This window comes from Zingiber officinale, chromosome 4B (assembly GCF_018446385.1).
Source record: "Zingiber officinale cultivar Zhangliang chromosome 4B, Zo_v1.1, whole genome shotgun sequence".
NCBI lineage: Eukaryota > Viridiplantae > Streptophyta > Magnoliopsida > Zingiberales > Zingiberaceae > Zingiber > Zingiber officinale.
The window spans coordinates 85568476-85581028 of NC_055993.1; positions in this window are offsets into that span (position 1 = coordinate 85568476).

The following is a 12553-nucleotide window of genomic DNA, read 5'->3' on the forward strand; positions in this document are numbered from 1 at the left end:
CGGTGGAGAATAAAAAGGAGCAACAAGAAGACTGTAGCACAAACAGTGAATATCGCATACCTCCGTTAATTCTTGAACCCCCTCCCCTTTATATAGAGCTCCGGTAGCACGCGTGCATGCTTCCCAAGGTGAGCACATTTCTCAAAGCTTTTCCTGAAAATACTTGTCAGTAAAGTAGAAGCTTAACAGGCCGAGCATATCTCTAAAGTGACAGTGGAAGCTTCCGCCGTACGATCTTCTGGCAGTCCATGCCCGGTGTCGGCGACACCAACTCCCAAAAGGATGTTGTTAGATATCATATGGAGTGTCCTGCTAGGCCGAACGGGTTGGTCGCTCGGCCGTCCTTCTGCCGCTTTGATGCCCCGTCCGGTCGGCCAGAGCCTCGATACTCCTTTGCGTGTCTGCTCGGCCGGAGTTGAACTCTGCCACTGTCAAGACCTGCTGCCAGGCCGAGCGGTGTAGTCGCTCGGCCGTAGTTCCGTTTACCCATGACGAATATTGGTGCCTTGCCGAGTGGAGAAGCCGCTCGAGCAGCTTCTGCACATTGTCTTCATTGAACGTCGATCGTTTGACTTCTCCATGTGTCAAAGGCAGCGGTGGATCGGGCCTTCTCCTCGATCGGGGCATGCTTCGCCCGACCGACCGATGTCATCTATGCGTTGACCGCCTTAACTTTGACCTCCTTTGACCTTCACCGTGGCAACGGAGTGGGGCCCCTCATCATCACCGCATCATAAGCCTCCTCCTCAAGTCTAGTCGAAGGAGGCTGTAAGTCTGACTGACTGGACAATTGTCTGAGTAGATTGCCTCCCGATCGGCCTTTAACATCAACTTGGCTTCTGATCAAGATGCGCACGCTTCTTGCTGATTGGCCTGTTGAAGCTTGTCGTTCGGCCGTAAGTATGGTCCCTCAATCCGATCGGCACGACGGAGGTTTATACTTGTGAAATCTTTTCTTGGACTATCTGGGGCGAGTGCGAGTTAGGCTTACATCACCCATATTTCTAGGAAATTGTGCAAATCTCTTCCTATTAAGGTTGAGTGCGCCCCCATGCCTTTATTAAATGTTGACCCGTGGTGACGCACCACGTGTCCCGCTCTCTGCCACCGCACGCCTGATGTGACAGGCAGATATCCGCTGTGATGTGATATTTGACGGTTCAAATTCAATGGTGAGATCTTGGCCTGGGTTTCCGCGACCTAGGTCGGATGGCTCCGGTCGAACGACCCCCAAGCTTATAAGCCCGTGCGTGTCACCTCCTTTGCGCACTTCATCTTCGAGTTCCTCGGCCACGCTTCGTCTGTGGTCCGACGACATCCTTCCTTTTCGCTCCTCCAGCGACCTCTCTAGTAAGCTTTCTCCTCGTCACCGCTTGTTTTCTCATTTCTCAGTGTCTATCCTTCCCTGGCTTTCGAGTTTTTCAGTGTCTTAGTGTTCTGGCGATAATCTCGCCAGTAGGTTTTTTGTCTTTCAAATCTCTTCACCTTTCCTTGTTTTGCAATGACGAGTTCCTCGCAGCCTCCTGCCGGCATCCTGCAGCCCTGGTACACCTCTATCGAGTCCCGGTTTGACACCGACGATGCTGAGAGTCTGAAAGTCGCTTTTGATCTTCCTCCCAAATACGAAGTTATCCTCCCCTCTCCTTCCGATCGGCCGAATTCTTCGCCGCTCGGGTGCATTTGCTTCTTTAGGGACAATTTTACCGTTGTCTGCGATTTTCCATCCACCCCTTTTTTTCTTCTGTGTGTAAATATTTTCGAGTCTCCCTTCATCAACTAGTGTCAAACTCCTTTCGGCTGCTGTGCGGGGTAGTGGTTCTTTTTTGTCTGCACGACATTCCACCTACTCCCTGGCTCTTTCATTACTTTTGTTATCCCAAATCTTCTGAGCCGAGGACTTTCCTTTTCCAAGCCCGAGTGGGCTTGGTTTTCTTTGATAAAATGTCGACTTCTAATAAACTCTAGAAGGAGTAATTCTTTTTTTATGCATTTTCCAAAGCGACCGGACTTTCCCACCTCTTGGTAGCTCGACGTGGTGACTCAGCCTCTGTTAAAGAAGTACAAGAGCCGATCGGACTACCTCAACGCAGCCGCGATGTTTTTCGATCAGAAGTATGACATCCACAAGCTGCTGCTGGAGGGTGTCCTTTTTGTCTTCCACGAGTCTGATCCGCACCCGACTTCTGTTCAGCCTGGGTATGCAACCTCTTTACTCTTTCCTTTGATTCTAACTGATTTTTCTTTCTTTTTTGCAGCCGAAGTCATGCTATGCGCACGTCTGACCGATAAGGCGAAGCTTGCGGATGTCGCGATCAATGTGGCCACTGTAGAAGAGTTGGGGAGCCACGGCCTACAGCCGGTTGGCTCCCAAGAAGAGCTGCAGGGCGAGAGTGAAGCGGCTCCTGCCTTGGCAAGTGGTGGAGCGACCGGTAGCTCCCAAACTCCTTCCGAATGACAATTAGTCGTCCAAGTTGAGGGGGCTTCGGGCTCTGCCTCCTCTGACGAGCCAGTGATCAGGTGCAAGAGGCACCAGGCGGAGCCTTCATCATGCTCCGCCACCTCGGGGGTGCAGTCCGTCGAACGGGTCGAGACGTCGACCCCCGCTATTGTCCAAGAGTTCACTGCCCCGGAGTCGTCAGATCGGACTCCCTCCCTATTCGATCTACCCCAGGGAACAGTCTATGCTCCGCCGGTGGCCTTCCTGCCACCAAGATCGAAGGCCAAGAAGTCGGGCATCCGACCGGCATCTTCATCACGGTCGTACGAGCGGGCAACTTCTACACAAACTGCCCCGAGCGATCAACACCATATCACAGTGATCCTTCACCTGCCTACCAAAGAGTGGCACAAGTCTAGCACCTAGTCCCGAGCTCCCGAACATCAGATCATCATCCAAGGGTCGCTTGCTAAAATATGGGAAGATGCCCGGGCCCGTGCGACGGTGATGCCTCCGTGGGCACTCATGGACAGTCACACCCAGATGTCTACTGGGGTGAGTTTTGCATTTACCTAGTTTACTTCCGATCGGCACTTATATTCGCTTTGTTGCTTGTAGTACTGGATGGAGAGCCTGACCATGTGCCAAACGCTCACATTTTTGGAGGAGGAAGTGAAGAAAATGAAAGCGTTGAGCGGCCAATCCTTCATCGCTCAAGAACAAACAAACGCCGAGGTGGCCAAACTACAGGCCAATCTAGAGAAGAGCAACAAACTGGTCGAGGCCGAACGGGCCAAGAGCGCCGAGCAGGCCACGATGTTGGATCGACTCAATAAACAAGTCATCACCTTCGACAATAAAATTGAGTCAGCCAACGCAAGGAAAAATCGGGTCATCGAAGACCTCGAGGTAAAGAATAAGGAGACTTGGGCCCTCGTCTAAAAACTCAAGGAAGCTGAAGATTTCCTGGTCACTAAGTGGAAGAGTCGGTCGGCCGAAGAGACTACTCTTTGCGGCCAACTTGCGGCAAAAAACAATGAGCTGGCCACCTTCATGGATGAGTTGGAAGCTTCCTGAGTGGCCTTGAAGACCTACCAAGAAGTCGAGCCTAGCCGTTTCGAGGCTATAAAGAAGAATTACCTCCGCTCGAATGAAGGTCACCGATCGGACTCTGCGTCTCTTCGATCTGGCCATCAATGGGACGATCGACCAACTCCGCGAGGGAGGCCACCTGCTGGTAGCTCTGACCAGTAACATCATAAGCTGGGACAAGCTTACCTCGTCGCTATTTGATGACGTCCTGGATTACCTTAAGTGAGGTCAAGAGCTCTTGTAAAGTTTTTGAAGTCTTGTAAAATTTTGAAGTCTTAATGAATTCTTGTCCGTTCGGACAAGGTTTATCTCCTTGTATGTTTTTTTTTAACTCTTTTGAGTTTTGCAAGAACTCGTGGCCTCGTCATTCCGATCGTCCATGATTAGTCTATCCAACCGGCCTATCCTTTTGAATTCGGAGCTCCATAATGATTCTGCAGACTTCTAATCGGCCCTAGGAGCATTTCGAAGAATAGTGTCGAACAATCACTAAACTTTTAAGACTTTGAACTCTCGAGTAGCCCGGGTTCATTGTTAGTTGTTCATTGACGCTTGCCCTCTCACTGAGCCAAGGGTTTAAGGTCGTCACTCGACCGTTGATGTGATCCCGGTGTTAAGGTCGCAGCTCGATCGTTGAGGCAAGCCTGGGTTTAAAGTCGTCGCTTGACCGTCGATGAAGACAAGCATTTAAGGTCGCCGCTCGACTGTTGAGGGAGACAAGCGTTTAAGGTCGCTGCTCAACCGTTGGTAGAGACAAGCATTTAAGGTCGCCGCTCGATCGTTGATGGAGACAAGCATTTAAGGTCACCGCTCGACCATTGATGGAGACAAGGAGGAGGAGCCAGTCTGACTGGAAACCTTCATGGTGGAGTACCTTCTCTCCAAGGATTTCAACCAGATGCTGACCGACCAGACCCTCTGACTATTCGGCTATGGCATTGATGGGATCCTTCAGTAGCTAAAGGAGGGTGAATATCTTTCGGTTGAGGTTCCGACAACATTCATTAATAGGGCAAAGATCGTGGAAACGCTCCCAGATGATGTGGTTGCTGATCTAGCCTAGTTTTCTTTTTTTTTCTTTTAAGTTTGTCGACAATTTTTTGAAAAGATTAAGTACTCTTTGAAGAAATTTTCTAAGTTTGGTTCAATGCAAGCCTGAACTCCGCCCATGACGATCGGTCATGGCCTGTCCCAAGCCCAGATAAAGGAGGAGGGTTGCGTTAGGTTGCCAGTCAGCGTCAAAACTATGGTAAATATTCAATGAATGAATCCATTAAATTATTTTGCTAATGCTAGGTTGTTCCCTGTAAGGAACATGTTGTAGGGTCTGACTGTAACATCTCGGCAAGGACCGCTACATCTCCAGAACTCAGATGTAGTGCTAAATATGTAAGAGTTCGCGTTACAGGGTTCGACTATAACGTCTCAGCAAAGACTGCTACATATCCATGAGAACTTGGGTGTAGTGTTAAATAGGCAAGAGTTCTCACACCATAAGTTGGATAAGAACAAATATGATAGGAAAACTTCTAATCTAAGATTTGGAACATGGAACATAAGAACTCTTACTGGTAAATCAATAGAGGTAGTAGATGTGATGATTAGAAGAAGAATTAGTATTTTGTGTGTACAAGAGACAAAATGGACAAGCGAGAAAGCAAAGATGATAGAGAACTCGAGTTTTAAGTTATGGTATACTAGAAAGAGTAAAGCAAGAAATGGAGTGGGTATTATTGTATATAGTTTGTTAAAGGATGAAGTTGTAGGAGTAGTTATAAAGGGGATAGAATTATAGCCCTTAAGATAATAGCGGCGAAATAAACTATGAACATAATTAGCGTATATAGACCACAGGTAGGATTAGATGAAGCTACCAAGTCAAGGTTTTGGGAGGACTTAGATGAAATATTACAAAATATTCCACCAAATGAAATGATTTTAATAGGAGGTGATCTAAATGGGCATGTCAGAGTGAAAAATGAGGAATATGAGATAGTACATGAGAGTTATGGGGTTGGGACGAGGAATGAGAAAGGGAAAACTATATTTGATTTTGCGATAGCATATGACCTTATATTAGCTAATATATTTTTTAAGAAAAGAGTGGAACACTTAGTCACATTCAAAAGTGAGAATAATAAATCACAAATTGACTTTCTTATGGTTAGGAAGAAGGATAGAAAGATTTGTAAAGATTGCAAAGTCATCCCTGGAGAAAGCTTAACTACCCAACATAGGTTAGTAGTGTTGGATATACGCCTCAAACATAGTATCAATAGAAAGAAAATATATATGATTCCTAGAATTAAGTGGTGGAAGTTAAAGGATAGGAAGTAAAATATATTTAAGGAGAAGGTAGAAGTACAATCATTAGGTGAAATACGATGACTCTAATACAACATGAGATAAGATGGTATCAAAGTTGAAAATAGTAACTAAGAGTGTACTCGGTGAGACAAAGGGAGATACACCACTAAGTAAAGAATCTTGGTGGTGGAATGAGAAAGTACAAGAGAAAGTGAAGGAAAAATGAATAGCTTATAAGGAATTATATATTTGTAAGAATGAGGAAAACTTAAAAAAAAATATGCAATTGCCAAGAAAGAAGCTAAGAAAATAGTGAGTCAAGCAAAAAATGAAACTTTTGAACGATTATATCAAAAATTAGATATAAAAGAAGGGGAAAGAGACATTTATAGAATAGCTAAAGTGAGAGAAAGGAAAATAAGAGATCTTAGCCAAATAAAATGTATTAAAGATGAATGTAATAAGGTATTAGTAAACGATAGAGAAATAAAAGAGCGGTGGAAGAGGTATTTTCATCAACTTTTTAATGAAGGTTTAGGTGACATAGAAATTTTAATTTTTATCATAGAATTCAAACTTCAGAAGTAAAACAACCTTTAAATGAGATGCACAATGGAAAAGTTGTTGGACCAGATGATATTCTGATAGAGGTATGGAAGTGCCTAGGGAAACAAGGTATTTAATGACTTACAAAATTATTTAACATGATATTGAAGATGAAAAAAATGTATGATCAATGGAGGATAAGTACTCTTGTTCCCTTATATAAGAACAAGTGAGACGTATAAAATTGTGCAAACTATAAGGGTATTAAACTAATGAGTCATACTATGAAATTTTGGGAAAAAGTAATAGAAAAAAGATTAAGGAAGGAGACCACAGTGATAGAAAATTAATTTGGGTTTATGCCTGGAAGGTCGACAATATAAGCTATACATCTTCTTAGACAATTAATTGAAAAATATCGGGAGCAAAAACAAGATCTACATATGGTATTCATTGACATAGAAAAAACTTATGATCGAGTCCCAAGAGAAATTATATGGAGAATTTTAGAAAAGAGAGGTGTTAGCATAACATATATTGAACTAATTAAAGATATGTATGAGGATGTAACGACCAGAGTAAAGACTTCAGGCGGAGTAACTGAAGTATTTTCAATAAAGATAGAGTTACATTAAGGATCAGCTTTAAGTCCCTATCTTTTTATGTAGGTGCAGCGGAGGCCGGCAAGAGGGGGGTGAATTGCTGAAAACAAAAATAAAATATACCCTCCTCGAATTTCAACTCAATAAATAGCAACTATACAAATAAAATAGGAAAGTAAAGTAAAACAGAATTTAACCTGGTTACAACCAAGGAGGTTGTTAATCCAGGGCGATGAAAAGCTCCACTAGGAGAATCTCCTCTACTGTAGGCAGAGAAGCCTTTTTACACTTAGAACGCTCACTTAGTTGCTAGGAATTGATTACAAGTTGGATGCTTGAGTTGTTGTGAATTCCTAGCTCCAGGGGCCTTTAAATAGCCTCTGGAAATCTGATCTCGAAGGTCCATGGCGCCTCCAATAGGGGTCCAAGGCGCCTCCAAGGGTTCAACGGATAAAACTTTATCCGCTGCGCGAACGGTCTGTTTGACCAGGCTTAAGGCGCCTTCATCAGCCTTGAAGGCGCCTTGAGCTGTTTTATCCAGCTCAGCTTCTTTTCTTTGGCTTTCTTCAGCTTCTGACGCTCCGTTCTTTTGGGTGATTTCGGCCAACCGAAATAGGGCTCACCCGAACCCAATTTTCGGCCTTCTCCTCGAGCAGCCTTCTGTCCTGGCTTAACGTCCCTCGAACGCCACGCACGCTCTTCACGCCCACCGGAGTACTCTTCCGCAGCTCTCTCGTCCTTCGGACGCACCGAGCCCGTCGGCTCCCTTCCCGTGCCGTCCTTCTCGCTAGCTGCGTCTTCCGCTCGACTTCCTGCGCTCCAAAGCTCCTGCACACTCAGACACAGGGATAAAACACAAAGCAGGACCTAACCAACTTGGTTGATCACATCAAAACTACCACGGGGTCTAACAATCTCCCCCTTTTTGATGTGCATCGACCCAAGTTCAAGTTAGGGTTAAAATAGACATAAATAGGTATTTTAAAGGAAAGTACTAAACCAACATATTTAAGCATAAATTTGCAATAAATAAAATTGTAACACAGTTTAGAAAAATATTAAAATTTTTAATTTTTTTAATTTTCCGTACTCCCCCTAAACTTGTACCTTTCTCTCCCCCTTTGATCACAGCAAAAATAGGGTACCAATAAAAGAATAGTAAGAAAATTATTAAGGTAGAAAAAATTCTGAGCAAAAATAAATTTTTAGAAAAAAATTTCTAAGTTAAATTGAATTTTCAGAACAAAAATGAATTTTTTAGAATTTTACAAAAAAAAAATTCTAAGTTAAACTGAATTTTCAAAAAAAAATTTCTAAGTCAATTAAAAAAATTCTAAGTAAACTAAATTTTTGAATGTTCCCAAAAAAAAAATTTCTAAGTCAAATTAAGTTATTTAGAATTTCTCCAGGAAAAAAATTTCTAATAAAAGTTTCGAAGTTAGAATTTTCAAGAAAAATTTCTAAGAAAAAAATGTTTGATAAAATTTTAAAGCATTATTTAATTCTTGTTTTTAATACTTTTTCAGAAAGTTAATTAAACATTTTCTTTCAATATTTTAGCTTCTAGGTCGTGACGAGGCACTAGACCTGCTTGGTTATTGGAGCAACAACCACTTCCTTAGACAAAGCTTCCATAAAGAATTTCAATGTTTAATTTTCTCACTGTAAGATTTTAACTAAAAGAGAAATTTAAACTAGCAGTGATTTTGGAACCTAATAAAGGTTCCTTCCTATAGGGTTGGTCAAAAACTTAGGGGGTACATGATTTTTGGGCACATTTCTAAGTTGACCCTGGTGTTTTCTAATGTACCAATTTAATTTTCCATAAGTTCTTAATTTTGATTTAGGAAATTTATTTAAGCATGCATCAGATTTCAATTTTTCAAATTCTAATTTTAATTTGTCATTTTCTGATTTTATACTATCGTACATCTCAAGTGAACATGCTTTTGCTAATTTCATTTTCAATTATTTATTTTCTTTTTCTAATTCGAATAAGTCTTTAGAAAGCGATTTAATAAATCGAAAAGACTGAGACGGGGTTAGATTGCGTACCTTACTTACCTGATCTGGTGACGCTCCCCCTTCACTGCTGCTTTCTTCTTCTGATGTTCCTCCCCCTTTATCGATGCTCATCTCTGAGCTAGACGTTTCTTCTAGCTGATGGTTAGCTAGTAGAGCTAATCCTGAGAATTCTTCGACTTCTGACTCGGAGGATGAAGAGTCGTCCCATGTCGCCTTCAGGTTTTTGTGCTTGGGTCGAGCTGGCTTCTTGCTTCTTTCCTTATCTTTCTGTTTGCTCTTCAATTTTGGGCAATCATCCTTGATGTGCCCTTCTTCATTGCAATTGTAGCACCGGACTATCCTTCCTTTTTGATGACGTTTACTTGACTACGATCTAAACTTGTTAGATTTAAAAAACTTATTAAAACGTCTTACCATTTACGCAGCTTCGTTTTCGTCGATTGACGCTTCGGAGTCGGGATCGTCCTTTTCAGCTCGTAGGGCAACGTTGAGGTTCGACTTCTCTACTGATTTTTCTGCAAGTCGAGACTCGTGAAGTTCGAAAGTTGAAAACAAGTTTTCTAAACTACTTACCTCAAAGTCCTTAGAGATGTAGTAAGCATCTACTAAGGACGCCCATTCTGAAGTCCTCAGGAAGGCATTGAGCGCGTATCGGATGGAATCCCGATTGGTTACTTCTTCTCCAAGGTTCGTTAGTTGCGTTATCAGCTCCTTGATTCTCGCTTGAAGTTGCGCTACCTTCTCGCCGTTGTTCATCCGGAGGTTTGTTAGTTGTGTTCGGAGGATGTCGCGTCGCGCTAGCTTCGCTTTAGAGATACCTTCGTGAAGCTCCAGGAATTTCTCCCAGAGATCTTTTGCTGAGTCGTAACTTCCGATCCGACTTACCTCCTGAGGTGGCAGAACGCTGAGAAGGTGGAATTCAGCTTTTCCGCTGGCGACGAAATCGGCTTGCTCCTTCTTGCTCCACATGTTTTCTTCTTTGTCTTTAGGAGCTGCAAAACCATATTTCATAGTAATTAAAATATCAAAGTCTGTTTTAAAGAATACCTCTATTTTTCGCTTCCATGTAGCGAAATCTCCGTCGAACTTCGGGGGATGGATGTTCGCTCCGGCCATCGTCTTGATCGTAGTGCTTCAGTTGACGGTTAGTCCTTCTGAGGCGATCAGGCTCTGATACCAATTATAGGATCGAAAAGAATTTAGATATCTCCACAATAGCATGATATTGTCCACTTTGGGCCTAGACCCTCATGACTTTGCTCTTGGGCTCTCCCCAAAAGGTCTCATTCCAATGGAGATATCTTTTCTCTTATAAACTCATGATCTTTCTTATGTGTTTTCAATATGGGACTATGTTTGCAACCTTGCAACCCCAACATTTTATACTAATTATGGATGAACTCACTGCGCACATTCAAGACAATACCGTGGTGCATGTTGTTTGCATATGATATTATTTTGGTAGATGAAACATGTGAAGGAGTAAATACTAAACTAGAATCTTAGCGGGAAACACTAGAAGGGAAAGGCTTTAAGCTTAGTAGATTAAAGATAAAATATATGGAATTTAAATTTAACAATATTAGAAGTAATGAAACAATTGTTAGGATAGGAGAGGATGAGTCGTCCGGAACCGAGAGATTTAAATATTTAGGATCTTTTTTGCAAAACGATGGAGGGATTGAGAGAGATGTCTTATATAGAATACAAGCAGAATGGGTGAAATGGAGGGGAGCTTCGAGTATTTTGTGCCCGTAAAGTACCTCTTAAATTTAAAGGTAAGTTATATAAAACCGCAGTTAGACCTGCTATGTTATATGGAGCTGAATGTTGGGCTATGACTCGAGCACATGAGTAGAAGATGAGAGTTGCGGAGATGAGAATGTTAAAGTGGATGTGTGGACATACGAGGATGGACAAAATAAGAAATGAGAACATTAGAGAGAAAGTCGGAGTTGCATCTATTGAGGAAAAATTTCGAGAGACATGTTTAAGATGGTACGGACATGTACTTAGATGACCAATAAATGCTCCAGTTAGACGATGTGAAATTATGATAAATATGTATATCAAACGAGGAGAGGAAGATAAAAAAAGACTCGGTTAGCAACAATAAACAAGATAAAATTTATTTAAATATAGATGATGATATAATAGGAGATAGAGCTCAATGGCATAAAATGATTCATACAACCGACACCACCTAGTGGGAAAAGGATTGGTTGTTGTTGTTGTTGTTGTTGTTGTGGTTCAATGCAAGCCTATCTTGTGCTTTAAAGTTCTCACTCTATAGATGTGCTAACTTATAGTTTACTTTTAGTATTTGAGACTCATCTTTTTCAGTCTACTCAAGCAATACAGAGCGTGAGAGCCAAGCTTGCTCAAAACTCCGCCGAATGGCGCGAGTGTCTAGAAGCGTGAGATCTCAACTCACTTATAACTTTGCCGATCGACTTGAAAGTCTGGGACACTTAGCATAATGGCTTTGCTCATTTATAACTTGGTCGAACGACATGATAATCTGGAGGCATGAGAGCATGCTCACTTATAACTTGGTTGAACAACATGAGAGTTTGGAACACTTTGGAGCAAGGGCTTTGCTCACTTATAACTCGGTCGAACAACGCGAGAGTCTGGAAGTGTGAGAGCATGCTCACTTATAACTCAGTCAAACGACATGAGAGTTTGGGACACTTCAGTGCTTGTTCTCTTATAACTCAGTCAAATGGTGCAAGATTCCGGAGGTGTGAGAGCATGCTCACTTATAATTCGGCCGAACGACATGAGAGTCTGGGACACTTTGGCGTGAGCGCTGTGTTTTCTTATAACTCGGCCGAACGACACAAGACTCTAGAGGCTTGAGAGCTCAAGTCACTAATAACTCGGTCGAACGACATGAGAGTTTGGGACACTTTGGCGCGAGGGCTTTGCTCGCTTATAACTAACCTGAACTGCATGAGAGTCTGGAACACTTTGGCACAAGGGCTTTGCTCACTTATAATTTGGACGAACGGTGCGAGAGTCTAGAATACTTAGTACAAGGGCTTTGCTCACTTATAACTCGGTCGAACAATGTGAGAGTCTGGAATACTTAGTAATTTTTCATTTAAATTTTCCTGCGTTCATAGAACAATAATTTTTATAATTTACATAAATTCAATCGCAAACTTACTACCCTACCCGATGGGGTTGTAGATGATTTGCGCTCCAAGGCCGATCCAAATTTCTTCCATTTTCATCTTGTAAATAATAAGATCCTGAACTGAGCTTCTATACCACTTTATATAGCCCACCGCATGGAGCCTCCAGCTTGCTGACGTCGCTGACTGGTTTGATTCTTTTTCACACCAAATCAGTGACCTGGAAAGATTTTGGAATAACCCTTTTGTTATAATTTTTTTTCATTCTTTACCAGTATGTCATTAGCCAAGTGGCTACTTTATCTCTAATTTCTTCTATTATGTCCAATTCCATAAGACACCGATCAAAATTTTCTTCGTTGTAGAGTTGTTTTCGATCGGACTCCACACTTATTTCAATTGGC